Here is a 16,709-nt window from a genome sequence, read left to right on the forward strand (position 1 = left end):
TGTGTGTCGCCGCCCCTTCCAAGCACCAGCTTCCACGACCAGCCGGCTCCAGCGACCAGACAGCTAAGGTGCTGGCCTAGGCACGTCCGGCAGCTAGGCTCAAGGGCTAGTTTAGTAGGCGTTCTAGCCGCTATGCCGATGAACACGAGCAGATAGCGAGAGCATGAAGGGCTCACCAGCGACCGACTTTTCAGGTTGGATGGAGCTAATGATGGCTAGAAGGTGGATTTTGACGATTGGTGGAGCTCAGGACGGGGAAGACAATGACGGCTCGTGATCTGAAATTCTCAGCATGGGGGTGGCTAGAGCTCAACGATGTGCAATGGAGGAGGGAGGTCAGGGGGTGGAGGTGGCATGGGTGCAAGGAATTGGAGGGGGATGGAGGACCGGCGGCGGTGCAGCTCGGTGGTTATGTTGGTTCACATTAGTATCAATGATGTACAACATCAACAATGCTAGGTTCCTTTTGACATGAGTGGCCAATGATTCCCCCTGTATTGTTCCTGGAGTGACTTGGGACTTGCTTAGACCTGGCTGTTCTGAACTAGCATGAATATTTTCATTCCTGTTGTTTTTGTAAATTATCCACAATGAATTAACTGTGGTGCATTCATGATATGTTGGATGGTTTGAAGTTAAGTGTGACTGTTGTGACAATACTCGCATGTGGCTATTGTCCCATTAAATGTCTGAATTCATGGTTAATTTGTTTTCTTCATATTTGACTTTGTTAATATTTTTAGAATGAAGGCTTGGGAAAACGGCTTGCTCATGGATACCCATTTTTGGAAGCTGAAGTAGCATACTGTGCTCGTCATGAATACTGTGAATCTGCTGTGGATTTTGTTGCAAGGAGATGCCGGCTAGCTTTCCTTGACACAGATGCTGCCGGGAGAGCTTTACCCCGGATCGTTGAGATTTTAGCTTCTGAGCATAAGTGGGATAAGACAAGGAAGAAAGTTGAACTGCAAAAGGGTAGAGAGTTCTTGGAAACATTCAAATCATCCAAGAATGCTCAATTCAGCGATGGGAAACATAATGGTAAGACATGATTCGTTAGTGTGCTCCTCTTTTCCGTATCCAGTTTATGTTTAATTTTTTTTTCACATATGCAGGACGATGACCAAAAATGCAATTCTGTGAATAGGCGTGAATCATATAATGGCATAAGTTTACTTGAACAAACAGGCTGCGATACAAGATTGAGCCGGAATATTGCAAGGTTCACTTTACTGCACGCGTGTTTCTGAATTGAACGTGCTGATTTACAGCAAAATAAAATGTGCCCACGGCACAACAATTGTATTTACCGCTGCACATTAGTCGTTTTTAAAATAAGCTGGAATGAGGACCAAAAATATTTCACGCTTCACCACGGATTTGCACTTGTCTGTAGTTTCATCATGCCCGTATGCTTCACATGGTCTTTCATGCAATTTAGTTGGAAAGAAATATGCAAGACTGACAACAATAAGCATACGGTCCATTTCGTCTCGTCAGTACAAGAGCCAATTCTCCGTATGCCATTGGCAGTTTTTCCTTGTGCGCCACTGAAAATGTTGAGTTTCCATATGTGCCACTCAAAAGCCTCGCACACACTCGCAGGCATCACAAATTTGTGTACATGATATGTTCTAAATGGCATGACAAAGCACTTCGGACACGCACTTGTGTCCAGGGTTCACCTAACCGGTTGGAACCGGTCCGGTTGAATTTTTTTTATTTTTAACCTATTTTTTAATTTTATTTTAAAAACAACCCACCCGGACATATATTTGCAGATCTAACTCTTTTGGTCGCGCCGGTCTGCGTGGCGTGACAAAAACACTCTGTCGCGCCACAAGCATTAGCGTGACAAGATGTGCCATGTTGGCACGCTTCGGAACGCTCGGAAGGGGTCTGCCAGCTCATATTCCACGTGTCAACCTTGTCACGCCACTCCCACCGGCGTGACAGTACAGCCTTGTCACGCCACCCCCGCTGGCGTGACAAGGTTTGACTTTAGAAAAATCATATCTTTTTCATACGAGCTTGGATGGAGATGATTTTTATACGAAAATTGTAGCTCTCAACGAGATCTACAACTTTGTAGTTTTGAATTTTTTCATTTAAAGTCATTAAGATGGTTAAATAATTAATTTAAACTTTTGACAGCATATCAAACACTTTACCTCTATCGGATCATCTCTAACTTGACAGCATTTAAATAATTGATTTAAACTTGCGACCACTCTTGTGGTAGCCTCCGAATCTGCAGACACCATCAGGGAGAGTGAGACAAGACCAAAATTATAGTAATAATTTTTTTTAAAAAAATCATTCATTGACAACTATTCAAGAGTAAAAATGCATCACGATATGAGTTGAGTATCGACCTCTCCAGCTCGTTTGGTGGAGAAGCGCACAATCGCCGCCAGAGCCGCCGCCTTCTTGGCTGACATCTTTACCCCGCCGTAGCTCCTCTCGAACGAAGGGAATGCGAAATGGACTATCTCCCCGGCGTCCATCCTCCTCCTCCCACGGTTGGTGGACAACCCGGGCACATAGGACTTGCCAACGAGCAACCAGTCGCGCTCCTGGGGGAAGTCGCCAAACTCGGCGTCCGGCGGTGCCACCACCAACCTCATGTCAGTTACCGGGGCAGGGGCAGGGGCAGGCGCAGGCGCGACCGCCCTGAGGGGCCGCGGCGGCGGCGGGGGCTGCGGTTCGTACATCTCTACGTCCACAGGCGGTGGCGCAGGCAGGACGGGCCTCGGCTCGTACATCTGGACGTCCAGGGGCGGTACCACCAGGATGGGCCTCGGGTCGATGGGCGGCGGCGCGGTTTTTTTATTTTTATATTTTTTATTTCTGTTTTTTATAAAAATATATTTTCGATTTGAAAATTTACAGAAATATACCCCGGCCGCCCCGCTGCCGTGCGGCCGGGACCGGGCTGCCGGGCGGCAGGGACTTAAACGCAAAAAAAAGAAGAAGAAAAATTGCAGACAGGTCCCTGGGGCTGGTCGCCCGGCAGCGGGGCGGCCGGCCCCCCGGGCCGCCCGGCAGCTGGGCGGCTGGCCCCCCTAGCTGGGCGGCCGGCCCCCAGCCCTATATAAGGTGTTGGCCCCTCTCACCCCCATTTTGCTTACTAAAAATTCAGAAAAAAAGAAAAGAGAGGGAGGGAGGGAGAGGAGGGGTGAGGGAGAGGCAAAGCGGCGAAGCCCTGTCGGATTTTCAAGGCGGCGACTTTAGGTAACTAAAATTTTCTACATTTTATAAATAGATTATGTTGTAATTTTTTTTTGAAACAGTAGATTAGCAATCAGTTCAATTATTGTTAGGAGTGATTAGTGGTACATTTAGATGCAGTTACTTATAGTGATTAGCGTTGATATAGTACATTTAGTGATAGATTTAGTATTAGAAAATACTAGAAAATTATTAGAGAAGTATTAGAAAATAAAAAAAATGCAAGATAATATTAGAAAATTGTAGAAAATGTTAGAAAATTGTAGAAAATTATAGAAAATGTTAGAAATTTTTTTAGAAAATGTTAGAAAATAGTTTGGCAATTAGTTTAATTATTATTAGGAGTGATTAGTGGTACATTTAGGTGTAGTTACTGATAATGATTAGTGTTGATATAGTATATTAGCAATCTGATTGCTCACTTGTGATTGCCAGGGCTCAACACCATGGCATCCTCAGGATCCACGTACATTCCATGGAATAAGGTGACGGAAACAGTCCCCCAAGGAGTCCAGGTGCCTATGTGTTTTTGCGGATCCTTGTGCAAACTAATGAAATCAAGGGTTTTGGGGGACGACTTTGGCAAGAGATTCTTCATGTGCGAGAATTACGAGTACGACCCGCCCAAACATTACGGCAAGGACCGAGCAAAGATACTACAAAACACTTTCAAAGTTTGTCACTTTCTGATCTAGTAATGGCTTCTAACATGATTTGGGGAAAGACTCCACCGCCTCTATGTGATTTCGTGCAGTGGTTAGACACCGAGCATTCTCAGCAGGATAAGGACCACGTGGAGCGTCAAGCAAGGTGGGCTGCACAAAGGTGGCAACGAATGCTGCATGAAGAACAGATGGAGGAGAAGCGCAAGAAAAACCAGGAAGACATTCAGAAGAGGATTGCAGAAGTGGAACGTCAGAAGGCAGATGAACGTGAAGCTGACAGGGAGAGGAAGCGAGAGAGGGCCCGCCGTGATAAGGAAGCAGGGTCTGAAGCTATTAGGAAGGGAAAATATCCCCGGTGCATTCAGTAAAGCACCACCATGTAATCCCGGCATTTTACATTTCCTAAGGCATGTTAGGTTTACTCACAACACGAGGTTATCGTGTTGCACATGCCATGGTTTTCATTGTTCAAGTATCTAGTAGTACGAACGCCTTAGGCCTCTGCTTTGTAATCGTAGCATTGTTTACAAAACTGTATTGCAAACCGAAAATTTATGATTCGTAACTACCCTTCTATTTTCAGTACAATTTCCAGTTTTTCCAGTGAGATATGAATTTTGAGTTACCACTCTCTTCTGTGTTCTTGGATTGTTCTTCCAATCATCATATATATATAATCAGGGAGCGTACAGTGGAAACTCTATTAAATGCATAAACACTTCTCATCTTGTAAAAAAGCGGAGTCTTTGATTTTTCTTTTCATAATTCGTCAAGGAGAGTTGAAAAGTACAGAACAACTCAAATAAAACAAAACACATAACAATTCAAATAAAGCAAAACACAGAACAATTCAAATCAAGCAAAACACAGAACAATTCAAATACAGAGCAATACCTTCGTAATATTACATGCTACAATCTGGTGCAAATACATATCCATACATAACGAAATGTAATTATCACATACAGGTCGGAATACATATCCATACATCTGGTTCAAATACATATGCACACATAACGAAATCTAGACGTGACGGGCTCCAAACTCCGGAGGCAATCCATCGGTGGGATTTCCAGAAGGTCCAACTTCAGCACCAGTATTATCTTCTTGCATTTTAGGGCACTTCTTGTAAGTGTGACCATCTGCTCCACACATGTTGCATCTTTTTTTCTTCTTTCCTGCCTCAGACTCATCCATTCCGTTACGGATACGAAGTGTCTGCCGTCGACCTACCCCTCTCCTAGCATCTGGATTGGGAATGTACATTGGAGAGATACTTGGTGTAGTGAATGATCCCAGACTGCCTATGCCATATATCTCATGGCCCCAAGTGTGCACAGCGGTTTCTTTTCTGTAATATTGTGAAACAAAAACCCTAGGATCCAACCCAGATTCTGAACATGCTGCAATGACATGGGAGCATGGTAAGTGAAGAAGCTGTGGCTTCTTGCATCTGCAAAAAACCTTGCCTTCTAGCGTTATCAAGCAATCCTGAACGACCCTTTGTCTGCGGACACCCTGCCCTGTCCTGTCCTTGCATGAAACCTCAAACCTTTGATCCTTTGTGCCCATAGAGACCACTCTGTGATATTGAGCCTTTTCAATCTTTTCTTTCATGTAGTTAGTGACCCTATTACAAAAAGTCACACCTGGATCATTAAGTAAGACAGCAGCTGCCTGGTATCGCTCTCTGAAGTACCTTGTGCATCCGTATATGATGAATTCAACTATGCCAACAAGAGGAAATCCACGAACATGACGCATTACCATATTGTAACTCTCTGCGTGGTTGGTTGTCTCGATCCCATATCGACGACCACCAGTGTCGTATAGAATTGACCACTTCTCCTTAGGTGCATCCTTAATCCACTGTGTGAAAGGTCCGCCGCCGGAACGTCTCCGGCTGGAGGTTGAGGTCTGTTCCTTTAGCAGCTCGGCGCACATGTTATCTAGTACCTGCCACAATGCATCAAACTTCCGCTGCTGATTCTGAGTGCACAATCTCTTGAACAAATTCATAAGTTCCTTATTCTTGAAGCGCTCAAAAAAATTTGGGGAAAATTCGATTCATGCCACCACAACTCCGTGAAATTGGGTTTCACGTTGAAAATCATGCCACTCAATGGCATCGATTTCAACATGAAATCAAAAATCGTGAAATTGTAGTGGCATGGATCCAACTGACCCAAAAATTTGCACCCATATGCCTTATGCACCACCTACTCACAACATCTGGCCATAGAGGAGGCTGTCCTCGACTTCCTTCATGTAGTTGCCTTATTGCTGCTAGAAGACCAGCATGTCTGTCACTGATGAGGCAAACATCAGGCCTTCCAGCAACAACGTGAATCTTCACACGTTCAAGGAACCAGTACCAGCTCTTTGTGTTCTCATTCTCAACAAAAGCAAAGGCGATGGGAACCATCTGCTTGTTGCAATCAACTCCAATTGCTGTCAGTATTGTCCCCTTATATCTTCCTGTCAAGAATGTGCCGTCAATACATAGAACAGGAAGACAATACATGAATGCCCTCACACATGCACCAAGGCAGAAGAAAGCACGAAGTAGAAACCCAGGTCCCCCATCTAAACTCGGTACAATGTAGTTATCAGCCGCGCTTCCAGGATTTCTCTGCACAATTGCTGACAGCATGTGAGGCAAGTTATCATATGATGCCTCATATGTGCCAAATCTCATCTCAAACACCTTTTGTTTTGCCCGCCAAGCCTTTGCATAGCTGATTTTGTATTGAAAACGGTCGTCGATGTCCCTAATTATCAATTTTGGCTCATAATCAATTTTGTCCAGAATCACCCCATACATCTTCTTGGCAACAAAAGTGGATGTGATGTTACGGTGAGTTTGAGCAACAACTGTTAATCTACATGTATGTGGTGTAATAATTGAACACTCCCAGTGTGTCTTGTACTTGCCCTTGTAGGCATGTACTCGCCATGTACAATCGCCATTGACACACTTCACCTCATATTCTTTGCTGCTAGACTTGACAACTCTGAATTCCTTCCTCAATGATATAGCCCAAAGCTTCACAACATCTTTCACATCTTCAATGCTAGGATACTTTGCCCCCTGCACGACCTCATTCTCTCTGTATTCGTACTCATTACTCCTAATATCCTGTATCACTGGATTTCCAAAACCCTTGCCTCTCCATTCACCTAGCAACGGGTAGTCCTCATCGTCTGATGAGTCCCCACATTCTTCCATCATTCGAGGCTCTTGGTCTTCATTTGGTACAGCTTCCACAATTCCAGGTATCCGCTCACCCTCATCAGCTAAACCTTGCAGCTCAGGTTGAATGACATGCACGTTCTGATCTTCTTTTTTCTCCTACCTGATCAGCTATACCTTGCGGCTCAGGTTCTGTGACATGCATGTTCTGATCTTCATTTTCTTGTTCCACTGCTTGGTTCATATGAGATGATGTACTTGTTGATCCTTCACCGAAATGGCCTGCCTTCTGGTGAATCTGAATTAGCATTGCAAGAGGCCACCCGCGGTCAAGAGCTGCTTGCATGTAAGTCCGCCATTCTTCGGTGTTTGCTATAAGCATCAACTCCCAGAAATCTCCGTCAGTACCCCAATTTGTCACAGTCTGAATGGTTAGGAAATGAGTCTTTGGATTCACATTGAATATCTCGTGAAGCCATTTGCGTATGGAACCAAAACTCATCTCTAAGGGTTTATCTATTCCGCACTCTCTTCGTTCAAAAGCTGATAGATCTACTCCATACGCATCATGAGAAATATATCTGTCACCATAATGAACTTGAAAACGAAGCTTGCTCGACATATCTGGACACAGAATCATGATATTAAATTGATTGCTAATCTACTGTTTCAAACAAAATAATTACAACAAAAATAATTGCTCGACATATCTGAACACACAATCATGCTATTTGTAAAGCGTAGAAGAATTTTGGTTACCTGCAGTCGCCGGCTCGAAAATCCGGCAGGGCTTCGCCTCTCTCCCTCCCTCTCTCTTTTTTTCTTTGTTTCTGGAATTGTAGTGATACAAATGAGGGGTGGGGGGACCAGCCAACCCTTATATAAGGGTGGTAGAGCTGGCCGCCCAGCTGCCGGGCGGCCGGGGGGGCCGGCCGCCCCGCCGCCGGGCGACTGGCCCGAGGGACCTGTCTGCAATTTTTTTCTTCTTTTTTTGCGTTTAAGTCCCTGCCGCCGGCAGCCGGGCGGCCAGGTCCCGGCCGCCCGGCAGCGGGGCGGCAGGGGTATATTTCTGTAAATTTCCAAATCGAAAATATATTTTTGTAAAAAACGGAAATAAAAAATATAAAAATAAAAAAACCGCGGGCGGCGGAAGCGCCCGGATGGGCCTCGGGTTGAGGTACGGCACCGGGTGGGTGGTGGTGAGGTCGATGTGTTAGAATTAATTAACCATGAACATGATCTTAGCTTAATCTAATCATGATCACTAATTACTTAACGTGGAATTAATTAGATTAATACTGACTAGAACCTTTGAATCCATGAACGCCTCTGTAGTTGTAGTAGTAGGGCTGATGTAGATGAAGTAGAGTTTAATCTTCACCAATTAGAGAGATTTAGATCTCTTGTTGATGAAGATCTTGATGTTGATGATGACCAGCAAGTCCCGTCAGTGCCTGCCACGAAGTAGATGAGGAAGTCGCGCTTCCAGCCCCTTCAGTGCCCTAATTGATTGGTGTTTTGCTAATCGTGAGATTAACTGATTAGGGTTACAGAGGGTACCACTCTGTCTCATATTTACAGACAGCACTGTGGGACCGGGGCCGACTTATAGATGGAAACATTAGGTGTACCTGCCAATCACGGTACATGAATATATTTGGTATGTCATCTCTAATTTGTGGAATTTGTTTGCCGTGCAGATCTAGGTTGTTATCCTGAGATCACAAATTTCCAACATTCTCCCACTTGATCGAACGGTTAACAACTTATGTTCGCTTTAAACTTATGTTCACACTCAGTACAACAGTAAGACCGGACCAATGCGTCGTCAGTAGTATTTAATTCACTACCGGGACTCCATTACCCACAGTTCACTGCAATACCTCGATAGAATGCTTATTACTTATTTGGGAATGATCATGTATCCAGAATCAGGTCCAAGACCGTTCACAAATCTCATACTTAATTTCGCGAAAATTTAAATGAGATGAGTGACAAGTCTTGAATAATACTTGCTAGCATAAACTCAAACTTATTTCTTTAACTTTAATAACTTGATCCTGGGACCTTTCTTTCACAACATAATACTTAATCATCAGTAGTCTAGACATCATCAATAATTATGTTGTTACTCGAATGAATACCGCAATCATAGCAGTATCAATTTGTTGTCCATAAACTTAACACCAGAATATAATTCTAAAGCTTGATAAGTTAAAACATGCCTTATGCAATCTCAGTTTTCATTATGCCAAGTTTGCTTAGAGCTCTCAATAAAATTGCTCTTTTCTGCGAAAGTGAAGGACATAATCTAATGTGCACTTTTACATCCTCACACTCTTACAGAACTCTTAGCTAAATAATTTATAATAAACAAGCATGCTATGGTGTCTTGTACATTATCCAATGGACCTCTTTTGGATAATATTAAACACATAAAGATTTCCCGCTTACAAATGCAAAGTCAATCACTTAGAGACTCATGCATAAACTTCAAAAGATTGAAGCATAAGGAACGTCTTCCTTAACTTTATCTCAACTTTATTCTTAGGGTATTAGACATAATTTGCTAATAGAACAACATATCTTAATATTTATTCTTATTGTATCACTTTAGACAACTTACATCTCAAGTGATGATTCTAACACTTTCTTGGTCCAATCTTAGTGTACATTGATGCCCAAAACATAAGAGGCTTTCACCAAGATTACTTTAAATTTAATTTAATGATGATAGGAAATCTCTTAACATTAGTAGCATATTCTAATCACCACTTTACTTAGTAGAGCATCATCCACTTAAGTATTAGGATAGTAACTTTTCCACCTTAATCTCAGTACATACCTTTATCCATGAACATTTAATCATGATAACCTATAAGCTCAGTATTTTAATTCTCTTTCGGAATCATGATCATGGCAAGATACTAATTTGACTCCATCACAAATTTATACTAAAGCTCATAGACTCAATTTATGGCCTCCTTTATAGTGACCTTCAAAACGAATGAGGTCATTCTTTTATGCCAACATCAACCGTTATTATATATCACATATTCATGTTGGGATTAATCAACTTATGAGAATCCTCAACAAAATATATGGTAGCTTAAGATGGAAGTTTACTTAACTAATGGCATGAATTAAATATTATGAGAATCTGCTACTTGAATCATCGATGCGGGGTAACTAAGCCCACATCTCTCCAAATCATCTCTTCCTCCTTTGTGAGCTCCCACTGACTCCCACTAATCTCTGTATTCTTTTAAGAACACAACAGTTGAACAACTGATCTTTGCATTCCTTTAGAAACACAATAGTTGAGACAATTATAGTGGTAGAAATGGTACCCCTCAGACTTATTAGGATATCCATAAATGGTAGCTCATCATGACATAAGTTCTTTATCTTTAGTATACCATTGATCAATTTCCTTTACTAATCAAGCTCACACCAACGATGGCTAGCAATGAACAAGAGCAGCAAAGCTTATGGTCAAATATTTACCAAACAGCGATGGCCAGAAATGATAAATATAAGCCATACTTCAAAAGTCTCAAGCTTCATTGAACTAGTCAAACAGCGATGGCTAGAAATGAACTAGAGCAACAAAACTTTGTGAACATTAATTCATTAATCAGCGATGGCCAGAATAATGAATCAAGTCTCACTTAACTTTATTTGAGACAATTGGCTTTATGGAGTAATTCTCCTGTCACAATGGTTTTTTTTAGAGCGTTCTCCATCATATTCACCCTTTATATGAGCCGATTTTCTAATTCAGCCTTTTGAATATCAATCTTTATGGGCAAATAAAATATGGTGATAACTCTTTATTGTCTTACATCTAGTGACTTGAGTATCTCTCATTCTTATGAGACATTACAACTGGTAGTGACTGGAGTATCTCTCATTCTTATGAGACATTACAACAGGAGTATCTCTTATACTTGATGAGACATTCCAATTCTCCCCCTTCGAAATGTGATTTAACTAATAATATCATAATTTCGACAAGGTCTCATCAACAACTTATTAAAGCATTACACAATATGTAAGAAATAAATAAAATAATTCCTTGACAAGATAGCAAAATCAACAATGATGATATACTTATTATCTCAAAACTTAGCAAATGTTCAGAATCACTTATTACTAAAAACAAATATGGCTAAATATATAAAACTAATGCGAAGCATTTAACATCTTCATCATCATTAAACTTTTCTCCCCTTGACCTCCCCTGATCTTATGGGTCAGACTTAATGACCTACTGGGAATGCATCTCAATCAATCCACCAAAATTTAGGGAAAACTTTAACTTAAAAGAGCTTATGAGACAACTTTATTATCCTTCCTTTGCACTTGATGAAGTGACTCACATAACTTATATCTTACTGGAGTATCCACATTTTGAGCATGCTTATTATAATTCTCTAGTAGAGAAGTCATAAGATATGGCACCAGCAGATCATCAGAGATGAACCTGCCAAGTGCTTTCAACTCAGCAGCCATATTGTACATGCTCTTAATGTGTATACTTAGTCCATTGCGCCCATCATAACGTGAGGTAGACAGCTTATTTATGAGGAAGTTGGAATAATTAATTCTATAACATTCCTCAATGGAGTTCATAAACTCCTTAACACTTAATTCCCTATCATCCTTCCTATAAGGAAATGCTCCCCTTATGGCATCTGAGATCGAATGTTTTATAACTAATTTTGCAAATTCGTTGCATTTTTTTTGCCATTTCTCCAACTTAATTGCTCATTATGATTCTCAGTACTTATAGAAGGATTAACAGGTTTATACTCATAAAGTGTGTAATCAAAGTCCAGAACTCTGAGAACTGCACACACCTCATTATTCCACTTAGGAAAGTTGGTGCCATTAAAGGGCTCAATGGTACTTAGTAAGTCCTTATAATCCACTGAAAAATCATAAAATTGAAGTCTCAATAATCTTATACAACAAGATGCACATAAAGGCACAAGATTAACCCTACGATGGTCTGATTAAAATCATGCCATAAGTTTCAATTTGCATCACCGATGGGGAAAACAAACGAAACTTATTATTAACTCATAATTAAAACAACGATGGTCAGAATTAATTACAAGTGTATTCTAATCAAACTTCTCGATGGTTCCATTTGATTAGAGAGCATCTTAATTGCACATGGTGGAAAAATATAATTTTTCAGCTTAAACAATGCGAACTAATGCAATGTTCATCAATAAAGCATAATGAAAACATTAAGGCAAATACACTTATTCTGGAATTTTAAACTCAAACTTAAGCAGTGAAATAACACATAAAACATAAAGAGATTAAATTTCACTGTAAATATAAACATAATAAAATCTTAAACTTTACCATATAATCAGTGCATAAAACATTATTAAACTTAATTGCACTGAAAATTGAAATTTTATTGCACTTACAAAAGATAAAGCTCATTAATCTTTAGATTCTTTTTCATTTAGCAAGCACATCTAACATTATGAATTAATTGTGCTGAAAAATAAGACTAATCAGTAGCTTAAAATTAAGCTCATTATCAGTGATAATTTTTCATAATTATTCTTAAATTAGCCTTATAACATCAAAATTATAGAAACTATCACTATTCATAATTGAGAAATATCTATCATAAATAAATTAAACAATAAATTTATTTGCGAAATTATAAACAATAGATATCTCAAATATGGAAAAATAAATACTCATGGGCATTAAATAAACATAAAGCTCGTAATAATAAGTGCAACAGTGAATAATTAAAGCCTTTAAACATTAAAAAAATTGGGCTAAAAGAATATTTAACGGACCTAAAACGCTGAATTGGCCCAACCATCATGGTGCGCAGCTCAGCCCAATAGCGCGCCACTGGCCCAGCTCAGCCCACTTGCTGCGAACCCTAATCGTGACGCTTGATCGTGGCCGTCCGTATCGATCCAATGGCCGGGAGCAAAAATTGCACACATATAAAATATGAGAGGAAACCCTAAATCTTCATTCTTTCCTTTCTCCTTTCTCTACCGACAGCACCCATCTCAGCTCATCTCACGCGCCGCCGCCAGCTCATATGGCTTTGGCCCAGGGTCCGGCCGCCACTCCCGGCCCGCCAGCTCGGTGCACCACCAGGCTCTACTGCATGCGCGCGCCGCCTCGTCCTTAAGGCAGCTGGCCGACCGGAGCCCCCGCGCCGGGCCACGCGCTGCCGCCAGGGCCATACGCGCCCAGCAGCCAGGGCCACGCGCGCCCAGCAGCCGGCCGAGCGGCTCGTGCCCCGGGACCCCCCCTGCCTGATGCGGCTCGGCCCTGAGGCCGCCGCCGCCTGATGCGTGCGCCGCGCGCCTGCCTGGGCACCGCGCGCCGCTGCTCCTTTGATGTGTCGTGTGCGGTGGAGGGACGCGGGCTGCCATGTGTGCCGCTGGCGCGCGTGCTGCTGCCGCTGGTTGCCACGCTCGCGGGTCCTGAGGATCCGCCCTGCTGATGCGCCACGCGGGATGGCCGCCCATGATGGCCAGTCGCCGAGCGTCCGCAAGCCTGCGTGATGGCCGAGCTTCGACTCTTTGCGGCCGTGCGTGATGGTCGCGTGTGTCGAGAGATCCTTGCACCAAAGCACTGCACGCAAGCTGCTGCAGGCCGAGCACCATTGCGGGCCCTCTCGCCGGCGTCGCATGCGACCAAGTCGCGCGCGGCTCCGTCGAGGGGCTCCGCTGGGGCGCAAATCATGGCCTGGGTGGTTCACTGTGCATCGGTGCTGGCGTGCAGAGCTCATGGCTCGCCGGCATCTAATGGCGGCCATGCAGCAGGTCTCTTCGGCAGCCAGTCAAATGAGTGCTTAATTTGGCAAATCAAATCTTAATTGCTTGGCGTTAGGCAAGGATTCGTGAAACTTAGGAAATTATTTGGGAAAAAACTTAGCAGCCGAAAACCCTTTGAATATTAATTGCATAGTTCCATTAAGTTAATCATTTGCATCTAATCCGAGACTTTTAGCATAAACAGATAAAGATTAATCTTAAACTTGACCTAAACCAAATTAGATTAGATCTAATCTCGTGATCAGAAACATAATTAACCATGATTTAGATCTAATCATGCATTCAATACCTTAATTAAACATCAAATAAATCTAGTTGCATGCAAAACATTACTGCATGAACTTGATTGCATCTAAAACATGATTCAAACCTAACTATGTAATAGGATCTAATCTGCACAGCACATACATCTTAAACTGATGCATCTTAAACTGACAAAACAACAGAGGCATAACCATGGCTTAAAGATGACTGTGCACGAACCAGATCCAATCATAGATCAACAGAGGCTTAGAAAATAATGACTCTGGATATTAGGATCATGACAGATCTAAGAAGGCTCTTGATACCGATTGTTAGAATTAATTAACCATGAACAGGATCTTAGCTTAATCTAATCATGATCACTAATTACTTAATGTGGAATTAATTAGATTAATACTGACCAGAACCTTTGAATCCATGAACGCCTCTGTAGTTGTAGTAGTAGGGCTGATGTAGATGAAGTAGAGTTTAATCTTCACCAATTAGAGAGATTTAGATCTCTTGTTGATGAAGATCTTGATGTTGATGGTGACCAGCAACTCCCGTCGGTACCTGCCATGAAGTAGATGAGGAAGTCGCGCTTCCAGCCCCTCCAGTGCCCTAATTGATTGGTGTTTTGCTAATCGTGAGATTAACTGATTAGGAGGTTACAGAGGGTACCCCTCTGTCTCATATTTACATACAGCACTGTGGGACCGGGGCCGACTTATAGATGGAAACATTAGGTGTACCTGCCAATCACGGTACATGAATATATTTGGTATGTTATCTCTAATTTGTGAAATTTGTTTGCCATGCAGATCTAGATTGTTATCCTGAGATCACAAATTTCCAACACGATGGTCTCCATCTCCTCCCTTGGCCTCTTCTTCGGCCGCGGCACGAGGCTTATGCCTCCGCCGCCGCTCGCCGCCGCCGCGGCAGCAGCAGCGCCTTTTCTTGGCGCGTCGCGACCGCCGGCGGCGGTCCTCTCCTCCTCCTTGATCCGATGCGGCACCACCGATGGCTCCTTGGCGCACCAATCTACCGGCTTGCCCTTCACCCTGGCGTCGGCCTTTGCGGAGGCGGAGGCGGAGTCCTGGCTCCCCACGACCTCGTCATCGAGGGCCTCGGTCTTCACCTTGGCGGGCGGCGGGGCTCCGTCGATGTCGCGCTCCGCCTTGACCGGCTTCGGGGCGGCACCACCGCCGCGGCCAGTGTCGGTGTGCCCCGCCTCGGCGGCGCCGGAGGACTCGTCGAGGAGCGCGTTGATGGCGCGCTCGGCATTGACGCCGCACCGGGAGAGCTCGGCGACGACGCGGGCCTCGGGGAGGCCCTCGCCCAGGACGGCGTGCACAACAGCGATCTCGTCGGCGAAGAGGACGGACTGCGATGGGGACTCCTGCCAGCCGGAGGAGTCATCGTTGACCGAAACCAGCATGGCGGCTACCGGTGTGGCCAGGGCGAGGCCGTCGGGGAGTAGTGGTGGGCGGCGGCGGGAAGAGGGCGGGAGTGGGAGAGGTGGGAGAAGTAGGGGAGGCTTGGGGACGGATGGAAATGGCGGGTTGGAGGGGTTCTGGATCAGGATTTTAAGGGATTTGGGGGATCTTTTTGGCGGGGAATGGAGGGAGGGAAATGGGCGGTGGGAAATTTGGCGGGGGCGGGGAAACGAAGAAGCAAGCAGAAGCGGGCACGGTGAAATTTTGACCAGGAAGGAACTACCGCGCCGCGCTCTTTTTTTTTTTGAAACTTACCGCGTCGCGCTCTTGGGGAGATTGAGTTAAAAAAAAGAACGGGCTGCATGCGTGCGCGCGCACGAGCAGGTCTCCCGGTGTTGTGGCGCCGCGACTGTCGCCTTGGCCAGGGTTGGACAGTGGCGCGGTCAAGGGTCAAAGATGGATGGAAAAAATCCGAATCGTCCTTTTTGAGAAAGAAATGCAACTTGTATTAAAACAGAGTACATCTCAATCTCACAGCAAAGTCCCTGAGCAAAGCAGAAATCACAATAAGAACTCTACTGTTTATCTTTCCCCTTCGGACAAAGCGACAACACCACAACAGAGGCTGCGAGACTGCACGCAGGAGTTTCAAGCCACCAAACACACCTGTCCAAATCGAAGGACGGACTCCAAATATTGGTAAATTGCAAGAGATTTCTGTTGAAAGAGCATCAACTGTCGGCCACTTCGATTTGGCCCCTATACCACCTTCTTCTGCTATGGATGTGAAGCATCCAATTTTAGAAGAACCATAGCGTAGCACCAACAACCCTAGAATAAGCGGCGGCACCTCCGTCAAAGAGGGAAGGACTTGTGTACAAAGGCTCGAGGAACCCAAAGCTTCCACAGAAACTTCAGATCCAGAAAAAGCCCCAAACTTACGAACCCAACACCACCGGAGCGCACAACGGCGAAGAAGAGAGAAACCTGAAGTACCTTATTCCATGAACGCAACACCGAGTCCCTCATCCGAGCGCCACTGGGTGTCGACGTTCCGTATTACCAGCAAGTAAATTTGTGCGCACGTCATGGACTCGAATAG

At 43.9% G+C, this 16,709-nt stretch overlaps 1 long non-coding RNA gene across 1 annotated transcript; it reads left to right on the forward strand.

Moving 5' to 3' along the window:
• The first annotated feature begins 466 nt into the window (after nt 1-466).
• Nucleotides 467-1,471, forward strand: LOC120639680. Its single transcript, XR_005661611.1, has 2 exons — nt 467-1,041; nt 1,116-1,471. It is a non-coding gene; the product is annotated as an uncharacterized LOC120639680 (long non-coding RNA).
• Nucleotides 1,472-16,709: the final 15,238 nt, after the last annotated feature.

The sequence above is a fragment of the Panicum virgatum genome, chromosome 7K (genome assembly GCF_016808335.1).
Source record: "Panicum virgatum strain AP13 chromosome 7K, P.virgatum_v5, whole genome shotgun sequence".
NCBI classification, from domain to species: domain Eukaryota; kingdom Viridiplantae; phylum Streptophyta; class Magnoliopsida; order Poales; family Poaceae; genus Panicum; species Panicum virgatum.